A 17,688-nucleotide genomic window follows, 5' to 3' on the forward strand; every position below is an offset into this window, starting at 1 on the left:
ATATGAGGTACAAACATTAGGTTTTACAAAATAATTCAGTTTGGTCTAGACATGTATGTTATTGGTATGTTTTTCTAATCTCTCTTGATTTCAGGCCACCACATAATCCATCTGGAACTACCGGTAGAAAGCTACCACGAACTCTTCTTCAACCTGTATGTCAAATATCAAAACCAAGTTATTATCATATAAGTGAATACAAGTGATACTTTAAATTTTATCTCAGCCTTTGTATTAGAATGGTTTTCATCAAAAGAATTTTTGGCAAATAATTGAGGATTCAATCAGCGAGGACTTGATCAGCGATGATCAACAAAACAAGGGTGAACAACAGAACCAATTTGTAGTTCAAAGAAGCAAAGTACTATTTTATCTTACACATAATTTTTCTTTATTTTTAATGTACAATCATAATTTATGAAATCCGTAACCATAAATTTACAGGAAAGGCTTCGATTAGCTATCAGTGTTCTAAGAAAATGTGGTGTGTATGTATCATGGTCAAAGAGCGGCTGAGATTGTTCATGATATTGGACGGTAGAGATTACGCTTTGGCCCAACCAAATTTAACCTTAACCTTACCGGTTACCACAAATTCTAAGAAAAGGTGGTGTGTATGTATCATGGTCAAAGAGCGGCTGAGATCGTTCATGATATTGGACGGTAGAGATTACGCTTTGGCCCAACCAAATTTAACCATAACCTTACCGGTTAGCACAAAGTTAAACGCAAGTTTGACCGTCCGATTACATCTGTTTTAGCGACATGGGTTAAATTCATTATGGGTTAAATCCATTGTTTTTACAATTTAGGATTACTGACGATAACTCGCATCCATTCATTGTTTTTACAATTTAGAATTAGTGACGGCTAAGATAGTTCATGATATTGGACGGCAGAGATCATGGCCGGCACACTAAACCCGGTTAACCTTTTTGTCATTGAGTTCCATTGAAGTCGAAATTGTTTCCTAATAATCAGAATCCTACAACAATTAACCTTTTCACAATTGATACATACCACTGAAGTCGAGATTAAAAAACAAAACAGGTTTTCATTGAAATATTCTGGAAACTTGAATTAGTTTTCTCCACTCTCGCTAATATGAGGTACAGACATTAGGTTTTACAAAATAATTCAGTTTGGTATATACATGTATGTTATTGGTATTTTTTTCTTATCTCTCTTGATTTCAGGCCACCATAAAATCCATCTGGAACTACTGGTAGAAAGCTACCATGAACTCTTCTTCAACCTGTATGTAAAATATCAAAACAAAGTTATTATCATGTAAGTGAATACATGTGATACTTTAAATTTTATATCATCCTTTGTATTAGAATGGTTTTCATCAAAAGAATTCTTGGCAGATAATTCAGGATTCAATCAGCGACGACTTGATCAACGATGATCAACAAAACAAGGGTGAACAACATAACCAATTTGTAGTTCAAAGAATCAAATTACTATTTTATCTTACACATAATTTTTATTTATTTTTAATGTACAATCATAATTTATGAAACCCGTAATTAACTCAACAATAGAGGCGCCGAAAAGAATCATGCGGAGAGCCAAACACAGAGCCATCTAGAGTAAAAATACTTTACTAATATAGAACATGAGTTTATGAAACCTTTTCAATGAACAATTACTAATGAAACTGTAGATGGGGAAAAACGATTTGCTGGTTTTTAAGGAATTGAGGAGATGACCATACGGAGGAGACTCCTCGAACCGAGCGAAATGGTAAACCTCACACAGATGCACCGGTGCAAAGGGGGTGCTTTAGATTCGAGAGATCAATCTGTAGTACTCCGGCCTAAATCAAGACAATGACCGTTCCAGATTAAATTCGGTCACAAGAGAGGATGGGTCGATCTGTAGGAGGGAAGCTGAGAAATGTGTGGAAACAATGGTAATCAAAGATTGTGGGTGTGTGAATTCCGAATACGATAAGCTCTGAGTGATTGAAATTTCTCAATTGAGAGTAGTTGATCAATTGATGAGTTGATTATCTCGTGTTGTCGATGAGACGTGAGATTGATGATACTGATGATGCCGATTCAATCATGATTCAGAGACTTATTTATATTGCTGGAATTGTAGACACCATGATCCCATGAAGTGTGACAGTTGATGGAATCAAGGAGTGGGGAAGTGGAGATCGTGTTTGAAACCAGTTGCTCAACGTGTGGAGACTTGGTCGATTTTCCACCCACTATCTCGTGAATTCCTTCAACTGATTGCACGACTTGCTCACATTCCATCGTGTGTTTGAACACACGTGCCGTAGACCTCCAGACCAAAACCCTAAGTGATATCCCCCCAAGTGACACGATTGACATCTCGTGGTTTGTTAGTCAATTGATGACTTTGTGGTTTGATGGAAGATGAGTCCATGTAGTCGTTGAGTTGAACATGATGTTCTGAAACTCATGAATTGAACATGTCATGATACAGAGGTATAGTTCTTACGATGGAGTGAGCAAGTATTGCTCATTCGATGGATCGTTTAATATTGATTGTTGAACCAATATTGAGCGAATATTCCTCATCTGAGCAAGTGTTGCTCATGTGATGAATTGTTGAATATTTGATCGTCTGAGCATGTGTTGCTCATCTGATGGATTATTGGCAGCGTACCAAAAATATTAATTAGAATACTGGTCGTTGAACCGAGCATAATTAATAAAATTAATGACCATGAGGTCGTCGTAAAATTATTAAGGTTAGAATCTGGAATGATGATCATTGGATTCAGAAACCCTAATTTGATCAATTGATGATCAATTCATGGTTCGTCAGAATTTCAACCATGGGACCAAGGAGGGAGCGACTACACGGGACTGGGTCAACCATGTAGTGTCCATATGCTCACGTGAGCAAATAAGATGAACTCTTGAAGAGTTGATGATTTGTTGGTGGAAGAATGATTAAATGCTGGCTTAATCATTTATTCAAAAATGCTCGTCTGAACCTTAGGTGAGAAAATCTAATTAATTATGACGAGGCGAGGGACCAACCATGGAGTCATGAAACCGGCCCTGGGTTGTCCCGTGACCGCCTGACGATCACTTCATGAAAATCCAAAGTGTTTGGGAGAGTTTTGGGGTTAATACGAGCAATTGTGCAAATTAGGTCAAAACTTGTGAAAATTGATGAGACCGGCTTCCGTGAGCCAAAGAGCCAATCTTGGTCGGTCAAGATAGCGTGCTCGTGTACCCAAGGCGTCCGCGTCTCAGTCCTGAGAATTTTGATATTTTCTGGCGTGCAATTGAGCATCCATTCGAGAAAATATGTCAAAATTAGGGTTTCGACGAAACTGAGGAAAACACCATGAGATGATGAAAAATAATTATAAAATAAGGAATGAGGAGGCGTGGGACCGCCGTGGTCAAAGCATGGTCGGCCGGTCGTGACCACGGTCCCGTGGTGCCTTTTCCTTAATTTTATAATATTTTGATGATTTTATGAAAAATTCATGAATTTTGAGAAGTTTAATGAATTTAGGGAGTTTCCATGAATTGAAGGAGTTTTCATGAGTTCAAGGAAGCAAAAAATATTAAAATAATAAAAACAAGGACGTGTGGGACCGTGGAAGGCATGGCCGTCCGGCTAGGGCCCAGTCCCACGAGTTTCCCTATTTTTAATATTTGCAAGTATTTTGATGATTTGAGGGAATTTTTCCTAATTTGAGAGAAATACCATGAAATCAAGGAATTTGATGAATTCAAGGAAAACTAATAATAATAAAATAATAAAACAAAGGGGCGTATGGGAACGGATAGGGCATGGCCGGCTGGCCAAGGCCTGGTCCCACAAGTTTTCATAATTTAATTTATTTTATTATTATTTGATGATTTGTGCAAAAATACCATGAAATCAAGGAGTTTTTTCATGAAATTAGATAAATAATAATAATAATAAAAAATAATAAGGAACCGTGGGGTGTGGGGCCGGTCGGGACCAAGGCATGGCCGGTTGGCCAATGTTCATGCCCCACACTCCTTTCCTTAATTTTATATTATTTTTTTATGGATTTATGGAAGTACCATGAAACCGAGGAGTTTCCTCGAGACGAAGGAAATTTGATAAAATGAGAGAATTTTCATCAAATCATGAAAAATAATAAAAATGCATTAAAAATATAAAACTGGCGTGGGATTGACCATGACACGGTCGGTTGGTCGTGTTTTCGTGCTCCCAACACCCTGGTCAATATTTTTAATTATTTATTATTTTCTTCTCTATTTTGCATAGGTTCATCGTTTCGTTGTATTTTTGAAAAACTCGTCCGTGCGGTGACTTTTAGTGTATCGTCGTTGGATACACCTTCACCATTTGAATCGGGGCTTACTTAGAGGTAGCTCAGACTCCCGGTTGTTGATTATTTATTAATAATTGTGGAATGCAGTGGAGAATAATTCACAAAATTGAGTAATAAAATGTTTATTATTAATTCATAGGATCAGCTGAGGATTCGACTATGAATTCAGAATAATAAAGTGAGCATTACCATTCCATGGAATCGTAGATTCGACCATAGAATCGGAGTAATTAAGATTTATCTATTACGATTTATGAGACCAGTTGTGGATTCGATCATGAAATCGGAGTAATGAGATAATATAGTTATTGCTATTCTATGAGATCAAGTCGTGGATTCGATCATAGAATCAGAAAAATTGTTATTGCCATTCCAGGGGACCAGTCGTGGATTCGACCATGGAATATGAGCAATTGTTATTGCCATTCCATGGGACCAGTCTGGATTTGACCATGGAATATGAGCAATAATAGATTATTCTGGGAATTCAGTAGTGAATGTCACGGCAGAATCAATCTTAATTAGGAATAATTAACTTTGTGGCTCTACACTAGCAGAGCAAGCTGTCTAGGAGCATTAATTATCCCGATATGAGCTTGTCGGTAAGTCATATCCTTTATATAGTCAGGGTAAACTCGTTGTTTGTTCCTGAAGATGTTATCGCTCTATACTAGCAGAGCAAGCTGTCTAGGAGCTGTCCATCTCGTGATGCTATATAGAAATAATCACTGAAAGTATTCAGTATTCATGAGATATGCCGTTGTCCAGTCATGAGACTACATATCTACATGTACTCTGAGAGAAAGTACTCTCCGTTGAGAATTCGATGAGAGACTCGTGTCTCGATACTCACGTCTGATTGTTGAATCAGAGTTTCGTATAATTATGAGTTTACGAATTTAGCCTTTGTCGAAAATCCACCATCTACAGCAACCGTATTTGAATAAACAAGAAAGACTACGATTAAGCCAACAACAGAGGCGCAAAAGAGAATCAAATGGACAGCCAAAAAGAGAGCCATCTAGATTCGTTAAAGAACTGAAACTAACAAATACAATTCAGAATGTTTCTCTCATATATGCTCAAACTAACTAATATATGACGGACGCGATCCATTGCACAAAAAGCACGTTATCAAAAGCAAAGAGAAAAAGAAATATTAAACATGAATCAAAGACAACATGATGTGACTCATAATGGACTGCCTGATGAAATTGAAACACAAAAAAGAACGCAAGATGAGGCATCGAAACAAAAAAGAAAACAAAAGGCAACAGAAACAGAGGCAAGTTAATATCTACAATGATAATTAATTAGTAATGCTTATATTTAACGCTGATTTTTTTTAAAGAAGTTTTATGGGTCACTGTAGAAAACTCGGTGTAAACAACAAAGAACATCAACACAATCGGAAACATTGAAGAGGGAAACAACAAATACAAATGTTAATACTATCTATTCTGAAGAGGTAATATTAAGAATATTTCAATAAAGTTTAAACCATAAACATATTTTAAATTTGGATTTAATATATATATATAATATATTTATATATATGTTGTGATTGCAGAACAATGCTTTATCAATGGAAAGAAATCATCATGTGAATGCTACAGTAGATATGCACATCGAACCAGCAAACTCCGAAAATTCCATTGCAACTGATATTGAAGTGTAATATTGTAAAACTTAACCTCTACGTTTAGTTATATTTGCATTAGTGGTTTACTAATATTTATTCTTATGTTTAAATAGGTCTATTCCCGCAGCATACTCATCAGATGAGTACACTGATTATTACGACTCAGAAGATGAAAAAAGTGACGATGATACGCAAATGGCAACTGCATCAATGACAAACAAACGTACAAATAAACGTAGAATTAATTCTGATGGAAGAAATTACCTGGGAAAAATGGATATTGAATGTCCAAATTGCAAAGCATTGCATTGGATCGATGAGAAGTCAAGTGATTCTTCCTTCAAGACACCTAGATTTGTCACATGTTGTCACAAAGGAAAAGTTCGTTTGCCGCCGTTGCGTGAACCCCCGACACCTATAAAGGAATTATATGAAGGTATTGATGCTGATTCGAAACACTTTCGGAAATATATTAGAAATTATAACGTTGCAAATGCCTATACCAGTCTAGGATGCAAATAATACAAGAGATCCGAAAGGTAAAGGTCCCTGGTGATTTTCTATACATGGTGAATTACGACATACAAGTGGATCTCTGATGCCAAGGGAAGGAGTTGATCCCGTGTACTCCCAGCTTTACATATATGATCCATCCCATGCATTATCTATAAGGGAAACCAGGAATCCAAAATTAAAAATAAATACATTCTTAAGAAAATTCAAGATACTTTGTTGCAGCATAATATCTTCTACCCAATGTATCGTCATGCATATGAGATATTAAAAAACAAAATGAATCACCTCAGAAAATTGTGCAAGTTTCTTTGCATTACAAAGAGACAACTGACGAAAGACGTTATAATCTACCGACTGCAGAAGAAGTGTTTGTAATCATACCGTAAAAGGAAAGTTCAACAACGTGCCCACGTGATATTCTATTACACCTAAGAGCAGAGGATGGCTACACAAGAATAGATGAGTGTCACCCTGCATATCTACCTCTGCATTATGTGCTATTATTTCCTTATGGTGAGCTAGGCTGGAGGATAGATCTCAATCAGTGGGATATTACTACAAAAACGTATACATATGTATCTTTGAGTCAAATGCAGTACTTCAGTTATCGCATTTTTCAGCGGAAATCAGAGATTCAACAATCCTAAGAGCATGAAAACTTTTCCAGGAATTTTTAGTGGATTCGTGGGCTTCTACTGAGCAAAGTCGTTTAGATTTTTGATATTTAACCAAGGGAAACTACGTGCAGACCAGTACGCTGAAATAAAAGAAATGAAAAATGCAGGATTAAAGCCTAACGAAGGAGGTAAACCATGCATTCTACCGTCTTCATTCGTTGGGGGTCCGAGACACATGTTTGAAATCTGTCAAGATTCAATGGCAATAACACGTTTTAACCATCATCCAGATATTTTTCTAACAATGACTGCAAATCCGAACTGGCCAGAAATCAAAGAAGAGCTTTCAGAACACGAATATGCATCTGATCGTCCTGATTTAGTTGCACGTGTTTTTGAATTAAAAAGGAAGGCACTGATGGATGAAATAATTAAAAAGAAAGTTTTGGAGAAGTTGTAGGCCACATACACACAATCGAATTCCAGAAACGAGGTCTGCCACACATGCATGCATTAATATTCTTACAAAAATCAGAAAAAATACGTAGAATGGAGCAAGTCGATAAATTTGTTTCAGCAGAATTTCCCGATGAGGAAACAGATCCAGTTCTCTTCGACACGGTAAGAAAATGTATGGTACATGGACCATGTGGAGATAGAAATCCAGAATCTCCCTGCATAAGAAAAGGAAAATGTATTAGAGGATATCCCAAACATTACAACGACGCTACATGTTTAGATGGTGGAGGGTATCCAGTTTATCGCAGAAGGGATGATGGAAGAGAAGTTATTGTGCGCAATAAATGCAAAGCATATAATATTGACGTTGTTCCCTATAATCCACACCTAACAAGAATGTTTAACTGTCATATAAATGTCGAAGTATGTGCAGGTGTAAGAGCTGTCAAATACATACACAAATATATCTATAAAGGACATGATAGAACAACCGTGATCGTAGGTGCAAAGGATGAGGTTCAAGAGTATATTGATGCCAGGTATGTTGGGACGCCAGAAGCAGCATGGCGTTTATTTCATTATTCCATGCACCAAGAAGTACCAAGTGTGCAAAGGTTGGAAATACATTTTCCCGGACAACAAAGAGTTGTTTATGAGTCGGGGCAGTCGATGGAAGTAGTGTCAGAAAAAGCGGATAACTTGAAAACAACTTTGATGGGTCATTTTGAGTATTATGCTGAAATCCAAATGCTCCTAAATATACATATCAAGATTTCCCACAACACTTTGTTTGGCTTAAAAAGGAAAAAAAATGGAAAATCAGGCAATAAGGCTTTGCGATTGCTAGAATCCATTTTGTTAGCCCTAACGCAGGAGAATTGTACTACCTTCGATTATTGTTGACCGTTGTAGCAGGTGCAGATTCATTTCGGAGTTCGAGAACAGTTGACAACGAAGAACATCCTACATTTTAAAAAGCATGCATAGCACTTGGGATACTAGAAAATGATGAAAAATATTTAAAGTGTCTCACAGAAGCCGCAGTGATCCAAACAGGTAGTCAAATGAGAAAGCTTTTCAAGATTATTTTATCGGAATGTAACCCAGCTGAACCAGAAGTTCTATGGGCGAAATTCGGAATGAACATATGTGATGATCTTCCTCATACAATGAAAAGATTGTTCAACATTCAAAATCCAACAGACGAACAAACTTTGGATTATGGATTGTACCTGGTGGATAAATTACTGCGTGAATCCTGGAAGAATCTGGAAGATTTTAAACCAATGCCTACACCAAAAGAAAACTGAGGTAAGATTGTCGGCAACAAATTAATATTCGAACATAAACAACTTCAATTTGCAATTCAAGAACCTACCGTTCAGCGCAATATCAAAATACTAAATGCCAAACAAAAGGCTGCGTACAGTGCAATAACAAAGTATGTGAATGATAGAGATGGTAAGATATTTTTCCTGAATGGCAGTGCCGGAACATGAAAGACGTTCCTATATAATACAATAGCAACAAGCTTTCGATTGCATGGAGATATAGTAGTAATTGTTGCCTCATCAGGCATTGCTTCACTACTATTGGCAGGTGGGCGAACTGCACATTCAACGTTTAAAATTCCACCATTAATGAAATCAGCGTGTGTTCAATTTCAAAACAAAAGGAAGAAGCTAAATTTTTTAAGCAAGCAAAGTTGATTATATCATATGGGACGAAGTGCCGATGCAACATAAATTTTGTATAGAAGCAGTTGATAGGACATTCAAAGATATATTTGAGAACAATTTAGCCTTTTGAGGCACTACAGTTGTTATGGGAGGAGACTTCCGGCAAACTTTACCAATTGTACCAAATGGAGGTCGTGCAGAAGTTGTTGGAGCATGTGTACAAAAATCATCACTATGGGACAATATGACAGTGTTGACGCTTGACCAGAACATGCGTCTTGCTTAATGTCAGCCGGAAAACATTGATTTCGCTAACTTCTTGCTCGAGGTAATAATTTTTAGATTCAATTCTATCAAGTAAATATTCATACAAACTGTACAGCAAAAAATATATTTATATTCTGCTAAACAAATTTGTCAGGTTGGGACAAAGCAAGAAGAAAAAGTGGTACTGCCATCATCGGTGCAAAGATGCGGAAACATAAAAGAGCTGATATCCAAATTGTATCCATGTTTAGGAACATCTCAATAGGTATCGGGCGAACAACTAACTGAGAGAATCATTCTCTCAGCGCGCAATGATGATGTTCACAAGATTAACATGGAGGTACTGAATATTTTGAAGGGAAAGACGTTCACATATTTAGCTGCTGATAATTTAAATTCGGATGAAAGCGGAAGAATTCCAGATTATTCTAATGAAAATCTTCAAAATCTAAACCCACCAGGGATGCCTCCATTAATTCAAGTTGGATCTAAAAGTTAGTTGTCCAATTATTTTGATGAGAAATCTTGCCCCTTCAGAGGGACTTTGCAACGGTACTAGGCTATTGGTTACCAAATGCCGTAAACATGTGATCCAAGGAACAATTTTAACCGGAGACAAAGCGGGTGAAAAGGTGTTGCTACCAAGAATTTCATTTAAACCATCGGTATCATAATTAAATGTAAACATGACAAGGCATCAGTTCCCAGTCCGAGTGGCTTATGCGATGACAACCAATAAATCTCAAGGCTAGTCCGTGAAGTATGTGGGAATTGATTTACAAACTCCTGTGTTCAGCCATGGCCAACTATATGTTACTTTGTCGAGGTGCACAGCTGCAAATAGAATAACAGTACTACTGGAAAATGGAACGGATAATCTCGAAACAACTAACATCGTCTATCCAGAAGTTCTATCATAAATTATTCATGTTTATTTGATTTAGTATAACATATTGATTTTCAGGTTTACTTTTTATTCAAGATATATATTATTTTCTATAAGTTAAGTTCGATATATATTACTTTAACATTATTGCTATGAGGGTCTCATCATTGTAGGAAATAGTAATTATTTAAGACTACTAACCTTGGAGGTCATCTACAAACATAGAAGCGGCCAAGCGGGACTACGCTGTTCAACTTCTTTACATGATGCGTGGTGGAACACAATCTCAACTTCTAGGCTTCTTTGGTTAGAAGTTCTGCAACATTGAAATAACTTAGATTAGTTAACAAACTCATCATTTGGGTATACCATTAGAATATTGAATTTTGAATATCGTATGAACTGAACAATTGTAGTTATACCCAATCTTAAAAAACCATAAGTGATCATCAATAAATCAAGGAAATAACTTTACTCTCAGGCACCTAGCTGTGATTAGGTAACCGCACCTCCATGAAAGAAAGAAAATGCTCTTTCCAGAACAAATTTAATATCTACAGAAGTATAAATACCAGATCACCTTATGCTGATGACTATCGTATACTTGGTGCAATCAATATTACGATGAGTTAACCGATTGTTTAGCATTGCACCAAGCTAAATATCTAACATGCTTATAGAAGTTAATTAGAATAATTAGTTACAGTGAGATATAGTTTATGTTTAAAGTGTCTATGATGGTTTCACATGTAAAGCAGAAATTATTGGGACAAAAAATAGATCGTGGTGGTACTACATGGCATGTCCAAGGTGCATGATTAAAAAAAAAAGGGTCTATGTGAATAATAAGAAATGGTTCACTGTTTGAAAGAAAAACAGGGTCTACAGAGAATAGAACAAAGGTAATTATCATATGACATATATAATGCTTTATAAGTTTAAGCTTGAACTGATGGTAAGGGACTCGAGTGGCACAAGCTTTTTTGTGGCTGTGGGTGAGACAACAGAAAAAAATAGTTGAAAATATGGCCTTAGCAGAAATGATGAAGCCTCCTGGCATAAACACGAGGGTATAATATACTATCCTTACGAAAATGAACCTTTTCATCAAGTTTATCTAACCTTTACAAAAATAAATTATGAATGCAGGAAAACTCAACTAAGAATGTGACACAGATAACTGACCCAATATGGAGAACATGCATACCAAATTCATACTGCCAAAGCTTGTGAATCAAATGGGTTATAATCCATCATTTATTGTTAAATGGCCAAATATTTTTACTTATAACTTGGAGAAAAGGATTATACCTAGGTGTTCTGCTTACAAAATTTAACCTCCAAAGGTCTGGTTAAGAATCAGATTTCCTTATCGTCGCTTATGCAAATGGGCGAAGAGTCTTTTTTGGAGAAGTTTGTGATCAAGTTTGAGGTAGAAGTTCGGGAACTATTGAAGCTGTATCCAAGTGTAGTAAAAGCTAGAGCTACCTAGGAGTACTTCTGGAGGATGTTCAGAGATAAGAATATTGTAGTTTGTCTCAATTAAGGTATTAAACTTGACATTTTTCTTGTTAATGATAATTTATACTTTCGTATTGTTAGTTATCTGACTAAAGGGGTAATGTGTTCAAGATCTCCGTGAATAATATTAAGAACCTCTCGTCTTTTGTGCCTAATATGCCTACAAATTTTAATGATAGCTAGGAGAAGAGGTTTATACCTTGGTGTTCGTTTTAAAGAATTTCAATCTGATTAAGCATGAATTTACTATGTACTCACTTTTAAAAATGACTGATGAGTGTTTATTTAAATGAAGTTTGTAAAAGGGTATGTTGTAGAATTTCTAGAAAGTTGAGTTGCTGGAAAATTGGGACATAGTAGACCAAAACAAAAAACTAGTCCCAGTGGCAGGAGTGTTTGACAGAATCACATGTGCACAAGTGTTTAAATGCCAGAGGAATATTGAATGTAGGACCTTCAATTCCGACCACTATTCTAAATATTGTTACTCTATTAGTCACGGAACCATTACTTGAAGTAGCGAGTGCAAAGATGATGACACCACCAGCACACTCTGTGGATCCTAGTTAGTAATTCGGTAAACTATTTACGAATCATACGCGAATAATCCCGAATCCGAACTCCCGACCACTAACTCCTATTAAATGACTTAACCATTGATTTGTGGATCATTTGATGATTGTTAAGTACATATTTCATAAATATTCATTTTAACCACTAACTCCTATTAAATGACTTAACCATTGATTTGTGAATCATTTGATGATTGTTAAGTACATATTTCATAAATATTCATTTTACACATGAAATGTTACTACCTATCATAGAATTTATGCTAAATATATATATTTTTATATATTAACACATACCGTATTATGGGTGCCGAATTAACATCTCTAAAACGAATTATACATGTACGTACGCCGTTCCGTACTATTCCCGTATCACGAATCGTTGACCGAATAGTGGAGCGAATTTCCGTTCCACCAAAACGAATAATACACGTACGTTTGCCGTCCCGAACGTTTCCCGAATTGCTAACTAGGCTGTGGAGTGTGGATATGCTACCTGATAGCTAATGTCAACCATTGATCCAGATACCAATAAAATAAATAAAAAATAAACAGGCTCTCATTCCAGGAATGATCTGAAAGCCAAGTCATCCATAATGCTTTTTTTTTAACTCAAGACTGTTTGATTCTAGAAACTCTTCATAATGAATTGTTAATTTTTGCCCCTTATTTGCAGCAAGGCACTTTTGGGCAGGCAAAAAACAGGTGCTTATTGCACAGGTTGATCTCTTCTTTGATATGTCTTCCCGTGTTAGGACATATACTCATCGCACAGGTTGGATTGTTATAGCAGAGAATAGTTGGCGTTGCTTCTACACTCTGGCAATAGTGCATGTATAAGAACTCTGATTTCATTGTAAGAAAGAAATATGCAAGACCAAAATATTTGTAAATGCAATCCAGAATTTTGTCAAATCATGGAAATCTCCTGACAATGTACACATCAAAACAACCAGTCATAATACATGACCAGAATCTGAATTTCACTGCTACTAGAACAAACATACATCATAAATATCAGACTTAGAACAACCAGAAAAAGTTTTGATTTACTCGTCCAAAACATAATTAATTCTAAGGAATTCTCTGATAACTGCCCAACCATAATATTAAGCTACTACTATCAGTACCGCAAAAATTTTAACCTCAAAAAGAAATAACAATCTTTAAAATGGATGTCAACTTATACTAGTTTAAGAAGTAACAAACTAAGTATGACGTATCGGAGGGAGGAAAACCTTCTGAAAACAAAACCAATAGCGTCGTACCACAAATTTATTCTTCGACCTCAACAGTCCCTTTCTCACTCACATAGATACCATCCAAAAACTTCCTGATATCCTTGTTCTTCACATGGCATTTCTGTCAACAATAACCAAATGACATTCAACATCAACACAATTCACAAATTAATTGCAAAGAGAAAAAGTACAAGAATATACCTGGTTGATCAAGGTACAAGACCTGGAGACGAGCTCAACATCATTACCATCCAACACAAGATCATCCCTGACCTTCTCTGATCTAACAATACTGACTCCATCGAGCATATCAACATTTCGCACCTGAAAGAAGAAAACCAAGAAAAACAGAAATGCTTGACTATTAAAATTCCAATGCTCCATAATAACAGTGCCAACAAACAGTGGAAACAATCAGAAGTTATACATGCATATCATAGAAACAAGCAAAACCAGATACAAACAAGTCTATTTATCAAGGACAATGATACTTAAATATCTCAGAAAACAATTTAATTCACCAAGGGGAAGACCCAAACAATAAACAGATGGTTTATGTCTTGGTGTAGACATATTATCGAAGTTCAGAAATAATTTAACATAATCAACAGTGCCAACAAACAGTCCAACATACTTCCAAAATGAATCTAGTTTTAAGACCCAGCAAGAACTCAGTGCAGTATAGTTTTAAGCCCCAGCAGGAACCCAGTGCATCATATATACATGCTCCATTCAGACATATCCGGTTACAAAATTTCAAGAAACAAAATCAGCTAAACAATTGCTTATAAACCTATGACTAACAAAGATAATAAGATTGGTAGATTATGATAAAAGGCACTAGTCAATAGTTTATCTAGTCTCCTAAAAACAAAATCTACATGTGAACTACAAATTTCATGAAACACCTATGAATTTCATCTGACTTCTACAATCAATATCAGGATACCAAAAACAATCCAACCATATGAATAACAAAATACAAAAACACTCCAACAAGATCACATACACCTACCAACCATGTTAGGATATTGCGAATCTAATATACCAACATAAGATTTTAGCATACCAAACAAAACCCTAAATCAGAAACCACAAAAATATAAACACGGCCAACAATAAAAACACGAAAAACAAAAATCACAGCACATATCATTTCATCCATAACGATCCAGTTCGAACTAAACATACTGATGGAAAATATAACAAAAAAAAAAAGAGAGAGATTATACCTTTTTCTCTCAAAGAAAGTTACAGATCTCAATACCCTTGTTACAATTGGTGATTGAAGCGTTGACGGGAAGATGAGCATACACGAATCTCATTTTGTAACGGTACCCTTTAGTAACACCAGTAATAAGATTGTTAACATGAGAAAGTGCAGTTCTAATTGAAGCAGAAGTCTTTCTGGATCCAAACCAGGCATCAACCTTAAGTTGTTTCTTCCCAGTTTCAGCATTCTTAATGAGCTGAAAATCTAAGTTAAGATGCTTAAAGTTTCTGATCAACTTTCCTCTTGGTCCTTCAACCTCAGTCATTTTTGCTTTCACTTTGATTTTCACTCCATCTGGTATGTCTATCGTTTCGCTAGACAAGATGGTCTTCATTTTCGCTGATGATTCTGATGATTTTCGGCTCTGCTGTGATGGCCGTAAGATAATATGTTATACCTTCGTGACGGAGGAAAAGAATCAAAACCCTATTTCTACTTATATACGATCTAGGGTTTCATTAATGGACTTTTTTTAGTTATACTCGACCCATAAGAGTGTAAATGTGTATAAGCCCATAAAACGTATCTATAGGACCAGGTTAGCTGTGATTCGTTGGGTAGTTTGTTTGCCCACACATGTAGGGGTAAGCATGGTTCAGATTGATATAGTGTTCGCACTATCTGCATCCGATCCATTATATAGCGGATTCCAATTTTGATATTTGCATCCGATCCAACATCATATGTGTTGGATACCAATGATCCAATGAATTTCTTTCATAACTATCTCTGTTTGAACCCACTGTGAGATACGTGTCTACTAGATCAAGTGCTTCAATTAAATCAATTGTGGGTCATCATTAAGATCAAGAGAGCTTATAATCAATTTGACCCGTGCTAGTTCCTCTTCTCTATCATACCCAACTATGACTTGAAACAGCATGATCATTGGAGGAACAATACATAAACTTGAGGATGCTCCATAATCCTTTCGATTGCTCATTCGAAAACTACGATCTTTGGCTCTGGAACTAAATCGTTTCTTTGTATCTGAGAAAACTTCCAGAAGCTAAAATGAAAAAAGTCATTGTAACACTCTTGCAGAAATAAATGAAGTATATAAAATATCTAAGAAAACAAAACTTGGGATCTCATTACCATTACCTGGATTTCCAACATTAACTCTAATTCGTATAATTTAGAATTTACAAAAGGTGGAATGTTTTTATCTAATAGCAAAGTGATTCTGATAAACTTACAACTAATAGTGGATAATAAAAGAGCCCATACAAATTCGTAATCTATCGAATCATTTTTGTGTGTTGCTGACACTGAACATAAAAGAATGGTTTAGTGATTTTTCATTTTCTCCCTAAAGATAATTCCTTTGGTGAGAAGAAAAAGCAAGGAGATCATGATTTTGACGGGTTTTTGTTGCACAAGCATTATGGGGGTTTAGATTGCTTTAAACACATTAGCGAAAATGAAGACCATCTTGTCACACTTCCTCACTCCTTGATTCCATCAATTGTCACACTTCATGGGGTCATGGTGTCTAAAATTTCAGCAATATAAATAAGTCTGTGAATCATGATTGAATCATCGGTATCAACAGTATCATCAATCTCACGTCTCATCGACAACACGAGATCATCAACTCATCAATTGAGCAATTACTCTCAAATGAGCAATTTCAATCATTCAGAACTTATCATATTCAGAATTCACAACACACCGACAATCTTTGATTACCATTGATTCCACACATTTCTCAGCTTTCCTCCTACAGATCAACCCATTCTCTCTTGTGACCGAATTTACTCTGGAACGGTCATTGTCTTGATTTAGGCCGGAGTACTACAGATTGATCTCTCGAATCTAAATCACCCCCTTTGCAGCGGTGCATCTGTGTGAGGTTTAACATTTCGCTCGGTTCGAGGAGTCTCCTCCGTACGGTCGTCTCCTCAATTCCTTAAAAACCAGCAAATCGTTTTTCCCCATCTACAATAATTGACACATACAGCTGGGGAAAAACCTAGAAGTGTACAATTGACAGTGACACGTACAGCTGGGGATACATTGACAAGTACAAGCTGTCAAATTCAATTTTTTCCCGCCGAGGTATATATTGAGATGATGATGTTACTTTATAGTCTGCATTAGTGATCCAATCCTACACCCAATGTTTTACCGAAATTCCTATCCCTAGGGTTACCAGTTGAGATGAAATTTGTTCTCATAAACATGAAGATCAATGCCTAGTCCAAGAAGCACATGGAAATCTCCTAACAGTGTACACATCAAAACAACTAGTTATAATACATGACCAGAATCTGGATTTCACTGCTACCAGAACAGTTATACATCAGAAATATCAGACTTAGAACAACCAGAAAAAGTTTTGATTTACTCGTCCAAAACATAATTAAGTCGAAGGAATTCTCTGATAACTGCCCAACCATTACATTAAGCTACTACTATCAGTACCGCAAAAAATTTAACCTCAAAAAAAAATAACAATCTTTAACTATCAGTACAACAAAAAATTTAACCTCAAAAAAAAAATAACAGTCTTTAAAATGGATGTCAATTTATACTAGTTTAAGAAGTAACAAGCTAAGTATGACTAGGGCTGCACAACGGGTAGGTTGGATAGGATACGGTCTATGCCCACCACCCTACCCGTTTACTGGCGGTTAAGAAAAATTTTACCCGCCATCCTATCCGCCATTAAATGGGTAAGAT

General features: G+C 36.1%; 1 pseudogene; it reads right to left on the bottom strand.

Moving 5' to 3' along the window:
- Positions 1 to 13,424: 13,424 nt before the first annotated feature.
- LOC113307656 lies at positions 13,425 to 15,494 on the bottom strand (annotated as a pseudogene).
- Between the last annotated feature and the right edge of the window lie 2,194 nt (positions 15,495 to 17,688).

This window comes from Papaver somniferum, chromosome 9 (genome assembly GCF_003573695.1).
Source record: "Papaver somniferum cultivar HN1 chromosome 9, ASM357369v1, whole genome shotgun sequence".
NCBI lineage: Eukaryota > Viridiplantae > Streptophyta > Magnoliopsida > Ranunculales > Papaveraceae > Papaver > Papaver somniferum.